At 34.1% G+C, this 7,442-nt stretch overlaps 1 protein-coding gene across 2 annotated transcripts in view; it reads left to right on the forward strand.

The window, feature by feature from the left end:
• The window catches only part of LOC106871426 (uncharacterized), a 377,941-nt gene that overhangs the window by 302,233 nt on the left and 68,266 nt on the right, over positions 1-7,442 (forward strand). The gene's annotated exons all lie outside the window — the stretch shown is intronic.

Here is a 7,442-nt window from a genome sequence, read left to right on the forward strand (position 1 = left end):
ATATATATATATGTATATATATATATTTACTTGGGTGTTTGTGTATATGTATGTGAGTATTAGCTTAAAGTAGATTTAAAAAAAAAAAAACGTCTAACAGCTATGACTAATTAAGCAATGCAATTAATCCTAATAGAAATTCTTGGTTAAGAATTTTAAGGGTCAAAGATATATTATGTTTGAAACCAAAATTGTATATATAGATATTTACATGTATATCTTATGTGTCTGTGTATCACTTTATACAGACAAACACACACACACACACAAACCATGGTCTAGTTAAATGCGACCACATGGCCTGTGGCTGCTGTATTCAAACCAGGTGTTTGTCTCGTCTGATGATGACCCATCTGTTGTGGGTCTTTTCCTCCTTCTCATTCCTTTCGTTTACTAATCTCTTAGGCCATGCAAAAGATCAACGAGGGCTGTTCCTCCTCTGTTTGAACTTGCAGTTCTCAAAGGTTTTGACTTTGTGGCACATTGGAGATGAAGTGAAAAAAAATTTACCGGTGCATTTCACGTAGAAAAAGCTTTGAAAAAATAAAAGCCCTTAGAATATTTTAACATTTAAAACCTAGATGGAAATATCGAAAGCTATTGCCAAACATGTTTTATTAATCTTCTTGTATATAACAAAATTATGAATTACACATTTACACATTTTTTAAAATGCTTAAATATTATTAGTATCAATTTTCTAAAGCCTTAATTATATTTTTAAAAATTCGTGGCACAACTAGTACCCTTTGTGACGCACAGTTTAAGAATCATTGGAATAACCAATTAAACATGCAGGCTACTGTATATATTTATTATACACAATAATATATATATAGTAATCTGCATGTGTATATATATATATATATATGTATATATATAGCATTACTGTATACAGTTCAATTTGTGAAAATGTGCCAGAAAACAACAAATGCTAAATTTAATACGAAGATGGTATTAAAATGTGTGTGTGGGCAAGAGAAAAAGGGGTTTGTACACACACACATACCCATATATTGTAGGTGTCTTTGACTGTTTCGGGAATGGTTAGGCTGAGTTTTAGTCTAAAAGTAGGTCGGAAAAGCGTCTCTTTAATAAAAAGAATATTTTTTTACACAGGAAAAGGTAAAATATAGTTGAAGTAATATTTATAGCAGCAGTAATTAATTTCTTCGATTTAAAACCTTAATATACATATATATAATGTTATATATATATATAGTATAATATTATAATATGATATATAATGTTATATATATATATATATAATATAATATAATATAAATATTTTCATCTGTCAGCGAAGTGTGGGTTGGGCTAGAAAGTTACCTGGTAATGCTTAATGTTTTAAGGTGGGGAAGGAAAAAAATTCCCTTTTATTATTGTTTAATGTTTTGGTCCCCCCACCTTTACCTAAATGCTTTGTTTTTTTTTTTTATCCTTTCATATATGTGATTTTAAAATTCTACTAAGGTAACCTCCTTCTTATAATATGACTAACATACCATGATTGAAAAGACAATTTTTTTTTTGATAATCCCAATTTTGCTAAATATTTTTTTTATTTTCTATTTTCTTTTTCACTTTTGTTGTTGTTGTTGCCCCAATTCTATTTTCTTTGAAATTTATCTTCATTACAGTTATGATACATTTTTTTTTTTAATATACTTTCCAATTGATACGTCTATAAAATCTGTGTGTGTGCATGTATGCGCGCGTGTGTGCATGTATGTTGAAAATTCTCAAGATGTACCTTATTTTACGTTTACTAAAGAGAAACTAATTGAGTTTCCTTGCTTTAAAAGTTCAAAGAAAAAAAAACAAGCATCAAAAGGTTACGTTTGTGGTTACCTTTTATATGTAAGTAGGTGCATATATACATATTATATACGTCTGTGTATGTAAAGCAGTGAAGTTAACGCACGTATAGAAAGGTGCAACTTGGCACTCAACATTTTGCAGTATTTAGTTGGATTCGAATTTTTGCAGAGCCGGCTTCATTTGCCATCCCTTACACAATATACAGGAAATGTGGTTACCCTTCTTCCTACCATTTATAAGCCAAATATATCCCAGTGTTCAAGAAAAACATACAATTCTCTATATGCACTCCAAGATATATTTATTTATTTTTTGTTTTTCTTTTTATGTCCACTTATATATGTTATTACATATTAGTATTATTATTGTTTCGGCAAGTCTGAATTTCTGTGAGTTTATCTGTATATGCGTGTGTGTGTGTCTGTTTTTCTGTGAGCCTGTTTGTCTTTCTGTGAGTCTGTCTGTATCTCCTTGAGTCTGTATTTCTGTGAGTCTATCTGTATATGTGTGTGTGTCTGTATTTCTGTGAATCTGTCTGTATTTCTGTGAGCCTGTTTGTCTTTCTGTGAGTCTGTCTGTATCTCCATGAGTCTGTATTTCTGCGAGTCTATCTGTATATATGTGTGTGTGTCTGTATTTCTGTGAGTCTCTCTCAATGTTTGCAGGAGTATGTGTGTTTCCATATTGTAGTCGTTGTTGAGCTCACTTTATTTATTTTGCATTACATTCTGTGAACAATTCACTGATTGCATGATTCTGTCAGAAAAATCACTGATCCACTGCATTCACGATGGCAGACATGACAGAGGAGCATCTGTACAAGTTGGGTGGAACAAATACTAACGAGATATTTTTCTTCGAAGGCACTTGAATTAACAGTTTTCATACCGGTGTTTACATCTTTCACTGATATTCATTGCTGCCGAAAAAAAAAGAAAAGAAAAGGGGGCTATGTAATTTCCACTCTCTAAATTCTAATTCCAAAGCATTGGTCAATCCAAGGCTGTAGCACAAGACACTTACTCAAGGTGCCGTACAAATGAACTCAAAGCCACAGGTCTGTGAAATGGACTTGTTAATTACAAAACTAAGCTTATTTGCACACATGGCTGAGTAAACCTTATGGGTCAGTGGTTCAGTAGTTGTAGTGTCACCACCCTGGTGGCAATACTATTGTGGGTTGTGATCATGTTATAGTTTCCACTGTTGTTGCTGTTTCTCTTCCCCATTCATGCTTCAGTGGATGCTTCACATTCATGTACCTCTTTGATCTAACTGGCTCATTTGGCTGACATTTCTATTTATTTTTTTGTTCTCCTGTATTACAGGACAAACTGAAGATTTTAGAACTTTTAAAAAAATGGGAGAAAAAAGAAAAATTGTAAAGAAAGAAACAAGGAAAGCTATTTTGAAGACGATACAGAAGGCTTGCTGAGTTGGATTTAAATGCGAAATTGGACAGGCCAAGTCTTTATCACTAAATGAATACACTCTCGTTAACTCGTATGTTAGTTGTAGACTCTTCAATTGGTTCTTCTTTAACCATTTCCTTCTGACAATATCCTGTGAAATGGCTTTAACCAGTGTAAATACATTTGTGGATTGTAAAGTGTGTGTGTGTGTTTTATACTCTTACAGGCCAAAACTTCATAGTCACTGTCAGCCTGTGTATCACATGATATACAGGAGAGGCAAAGGCTTATATAAATAGGGTATTTCATACAGAAGAAAGAACCTTATATTTGATATAATTTAGCATGGCCAGAGTGTATAACCTTACATCTTAAATTCTACTAAAGCGAAATTCACTTTTCACCCTTTTGGTATTTAGATTACTCAGTCAAATTTAATCCTTATTTGTTTCCATTGTTTTGAATTAATTATGCTTTATCTCATAGCTTTGAGATTTCAATGATGTGATTGTTTATTTTTCACTTTGACATTGTAGAGTAGGTGTGAGAGGTTAGATCTGGTCAGTTTGAACATAAAAAGAGGCAGAATATTTTAGCCAGACATAGTTGGTTTGAATGCTAAAGGATCGGTAAAATCCCACTTCCATGGGAGAATTGATTCTAAAGGTTGTTGTTGCCTCGATATATCACGTAGCTGTTGGTTAACTTGTCGATTCTAAAGAAATTTGCAGGAAATTAAACTGTAACAAAGTGGGAACTTCTCTCCATGCATGTGTTCTGCCAACTTGGTCTTACCTTTGTATTAAAGTGAGAATATAATCCAGTTCTTACCTGAACCTGTGGAAGCTTTAAAAAAATATAGATCTTACGTTCGTGTACTGATGTGTACAAGCATGCACATGCGCGTGTGCACACGCACATAAGCAATACTATATTGTTGTGAAGTTTGATTAGATTTCATATGAACGGAAAGCATAGAATTGCAGAATAATCTCTTATCTTTTACTTGACTGTGGCCATGATGGGGCACCACTTTGAAGGGAGATTTTAGTTGAAGAAATCAACTCTAGGACTTTTTTTTTTTAAACCTGGTACATTTTCTGTTGGTTTCTTTTGCTAAGTTACAGAGATGTAAACACGTGGTGGGAGACATACACACACACACACGACAGGCTTCTATAACTCTCCACATACCAAACCCAGTCACAAGGCTTTGGTCAGCCCAAGGCTATAGTAGAAGACACTTGCCCAAGCTGCCACGCAGTGGGACTGAACCAGGAACCACGTGGTTGGGAAGCATTAAGTAGGACCAGTTGTTGACTACTTCCTTTACCCTCTAATTCACCAGTCCAACATCTTTATCTTTTAAATGGACTGTGACCATGCTGGGGCACCACCTTGAAGGGTTTTGGTTCAACAGATCAACCCCAGTACTAATTTTTGTGTCTGGTACTTATTTTATCAGTCATTTTTTGCTGAACCACTAAGTTATAAGGTCAACACTAGTGGTCAAGCAGCAACGGTGGTAGTGGTGAGTCACACAAACATACATACATCATATATATATAATGAGCTTCCACACAGTTTCCATCTCCACTCACAAGTTATTGGTCAGTCTGGGGCTATAATAAAAGACACTTGCTCAAGGTGCTGTGCCGTGGGACTGAACCCAAAGCCATGTGGATGCAAAGTAAGCTTTTTAACCTCACAGCCATGCTGGCACCAATATAAAAAGTATGAAGTGTGCAGTTAATTAGTTATCAATTAGTTATTACAATTATCTTCTTTTTTTTAAAAAAAACCTAGACAAAAAAAAATAATTCCTCATTATTTATTAAATTATTTATTTATTTTGTTTGTTTATTTTTCTTAGCTCAAGGCCAATTAACTTAATAAATCAATTCACCTCAGAATAATTATAATGGTACCATGTTGAGTTACTTGAAGCAAGCCTCTTTGTGGTCACTTATTCCGCTAGACATAGCAGCCAAATTTCTTTCAAATCACTTCTTACATTGAACGATTTGATAAATCATGAGGGCACTTTGCCTGGAGAAAAAAAAAATTGGATGGTCATACTTGGAATCATTTTGGTGATTATAGGTTTGTTTAATCAGCACTTACAGTAACTGGTATGTTGGGTTTTTTTAATACTAGAGAGGAGATGAGAAGCTTAGCTTCCATTACAAGAGCTTGATTCCAGGGAGACTGTTACTGAACCAGGTACTATAAAACTATGTTTTTTTTTTCAGAAAGGCAAAGGGTTAGGCCTAAACGTCCCTAGTTCTTTTAAGAATTTCAATTGGCCCTTGTTTCATATATTCTGTGTTAGAGACAACTTTCCTTTCGTAAGTCCTAAATTACTCTGGCGTTTGAAAAGAAATTGGGAATGTTTATCACATATGATGCATGGATGTCAGAGAAATATGTCCTGGGTATCACATATGAGTTGCAGGATGGGTTCAGGGTGCTGAAAATGATCCCAGCTCAGTGACACAAACCCTTAAGGGCTGTCAGAAAATTTCTTTCCGGTGTCTGGTTACTGCATCACTTTTTTTGTCTTTTACGTTTGGATCTCAAACCCAGCTTGGAATATCTTTGCTTTTCATCTCTCCTGCATCAGTTGAATAAGTACTTGTTGTTGTTGTTGTTGTTGTTGATTATCCCCAGATACATCCTGGTCCTGCTGGAGTACCCAAGATCAAAGGTGTTCCATTTAAGGCCACTCTATCTCCAATATCAGAGGCCGACAACATTTTGTTTTTCCCTTTGTAAAGTAAAAAAAAAAAGGAAAATTTTTTGCTTTTTCTTTTTTGTTTTAAACATAATAGGGTGTATTTCATGAAATTTGACTGCTATTTCTAGCTGGTTGTGCAGCCATGTAACGGCTCCTTTCATTGCTTCATGTAAGTACCTGTTATATACTGGTATTAATTCAATCAATTATATTCTCTCCCCCAACCACATGTTCATGGACTTGTGCTAAACTTAAAAAGAAAAACTATCAATATTGGTGGAGGTGGGGTAGTTAGACATGGAAAATACCAGATTAAGACGCCTTACCATATTTAGTCATATCCCTTTACAATCTGAAATGAAATTTTTCCAGCATCAGGTTTTTCTTTTTTTCTTATTTTTTTAAACATATATACACACATACACACACACACACACACACACACACACACACACACACACACACACACACACACACATATATATATATATATATATATATATGTATGTATATATGCATGTGTATATGTGCTTCCTAAAGACGTGCTTTCTTTTTATTGAGCTTCCTGATGTAGAGTAAGCTCCCTTGTTAAGATAGGCCAGTTTTGTTCCAAGCGATTTCACTTCAATTACTTCTTTGCTATTGCCCGTGGATAGAATCAGACGGGTGGGGGGTTGCGGTGATGCACATCGTGTAATTTCATTACCTTCTCCTTTGCCCCCCTATTGACTTATGTCAGCTTAACTAATCACCCATTGATGGATATAGAGCATTATTAATAGACAAGCATTTGATGTTTAACTACTTGTTCATATACATTTGTGCATATGTGTGTGTGTATATGTATGTATACAAATATATAGATATATATGTATGTATGTACATGTGTGTGTCTGTGTGATGATGTTTTCCACTAAAAAGTAACGCTACCACTGTTGATGTTTTCATGTGTGTGTTTATGACTATTCGTGTTTATGTATATGCACATATATATATATATATACACATATGTAAGCAATATACGCACCAAAGAATATTGGTGAGGAATGTGTGTGGATATGTGTTGCTCCTTTCATGTCTGATTTGTGTCGGGTACGTTTGCAAGCACCAAATGAAAATCTGATTTGGAAATCATCTTCTTCAAATCTATTCTTGGAAGCATGTATTTTCTTTTCATATATTTTTCTTTGATTCTTTCTCTTGAACAGTAAAGAGAATGGTGATATGGAATATCTGTCTCTGTCTCTCTCTCTCTCTGTCTCCTGTCTTTTCTCTTTCTCTGTCCCTATTTACAAGTGTACGCACATATATATATACATATATATATATACACACACATATACACATGCAAATGTATATATGTGTGTGGGTATATTTATGCATGTATGCATATATATATTTATGTGATAATGTGTATAAAGAAATGAATATGTGTGTGTATATATGTATATATACATATGCATATATATATA

This window comes from Octopus bimaculoides, chromosome 7, assembly GCF_001194135.2.
Source record: "Octopus bimaculoides isolate UCB-OBI-ISO-001 chromosome 7, ASM119413v2, whole genome shotgun sequence".
Classification (NCBI taxonomy): Eukaryota; Metazoa; Mollusca; class Cephalopoda; order Octopoda; family Octopodidae; genus Octopus; species Octopus bimaculoides.